The sequence below is a fragment of the Geospiza fortis genome, unplaced genomic scaffold (genome assembly GCF_000277835.1).
Source record: "Geospiza fortis unplaced genomic scaffold, GeoFor_1.0 scaffold61, whole genome shotgun sequence".
NCBI classification, from domain to species: domain Eukaryota; kingdom Metazoa; phylum Chordata; class Aves; order Passeriformes; family Thraupidae; genus Geospiza; species Geospiza fortis.
Genome location: NW_005054430.1, coordinates 1,647,877 through 1,649,282, shown reverse-complemented (window position 1 = coordinate 1,649,282; position 1,406 = coordinate 1,647,877). Strand labels below are relative to the sequence as shown.

General features: G+C 49.3%; 1 protein-coding gene across 1 annotated transcript in view; it reads right to left on the bottom strand.

The window, feature by feature from the left end:
• The window catches only part of ASB13 (ankyrin repeat and SOCS box containing 13), an 11,427-nt gene that overhangs the window by 3,297 nt on the left and 6,724 nt on the right, over positions 1-1,406 (bottom strand). The window lies entirely within an intron of this gene.

The window sequence follows — 1,406 nt, the reverse complement described above, 5'->3', positions numbered from 1 at the left end:
GGCAGGAAAATGGATAAATGCAGCAGGGAAGGGGAAGACAGGTGGGAAAAAGGGATAAATCCAGCAGGGAAGGGAAATCCAGGGGGGAAAAGGGATAAATCCAGCAGGGAAGGGAAAGACAGGGGGGAAAACAGGATTTATCCAGGGAAAAGGGGATTATGGCTAGGGAAAAGGGAATTGAGACAGGGAAAAGGAAATCCAGGGGAGAAAAGGGGTAAATCCAGCAGGGAAGGGAAAGCCAGGTGGGAAAACAGGATTTGGCCAGGGAAAAGGGGATTTATCCAGGGAAAAGGGTTTATGGCCAGGGAAAAGGGGATTTATCCAGGGAAAAGGGAATCTGGCCAGAGAAAAGTGGATCCAGGCAGGAAAAAAGGAATCCAGACAGGGAAAAGGGAATAAATCCAGCCAGGAAAAGGAAAGCCAGGTGGGAAAAGGGGATTTAGCCAGGGAAAGGGGAATCCAGGCAAGAAAAGGAAATTTATTCAAGGAAATGTGAATAAATCCAGGCAGGAAAAAGGGAATTTTTCCAGAGAAAAGGGAATCCAGGTGGGAAAAGGGAATTTTTATCCAGGGAAAAGGGAATAAATCCAGGCAGGAAAAGGAAAGCTAGGTGGGAAAATGGGATTTAGCCAGGGAAAAGGAAATCCAGGCAAGAAAAGGAAATTTATCCAGCGAAAAGGGGATATAGCCAGGAGAAAGGGGATTTATGCAGGGAAAAGGGATCAGAAATGGGATCAGGAATGGGACCAGGAATGGGATCAGGAATGGGATCAGGAATGGGATCAGGAATGGACCCGCAATGGATCAGGAATGGGATCAGGAATGGACCCGCAATGGATCAGGAATGGGATCAGGAATGGGACCAGGAATGGGATCAGGAATGGATCAGCAATGGATCAGGAATGGGATCAGGAATGGGACCAGGAATGGGATCAGGAATGGATCAGCAATGGATCAGGAATGGGATTAGGAATGGGACCAGGAATGGGATCAGGAATGGGATAAGGAATGGATCAGGAATGGACCAGGAATGGATCAGGAATGGATCAGGAATGGACCAGCAATGGATCAGCAATGGACCAGCAATGGATCAGGAAAGGGTCAGGAATGGATCAGGAATGGGACCAGAGGGGTCTGTGCAGGGAAGAACGGGATCAGGAATGGGATCAGGAATGGGATGAGGAATGGATCAGGAATGGATCAGGAAAGGCACCAGAGGGCTGTGTGCAGGGAAGAACGGGACCAGCAATGGATCAGGAATGGACCAGCAGTGGATCAGCAATGGATCAGGAATGGACCAGCAATGGATCAGCAATGGATCAGGAATGGGATCAGGAAAGGATCAGGAATGGATCAGGAATGGATCAGGACCAGAGGGCCGTGTGCAGGCAGCGGCTCGCAGAGCG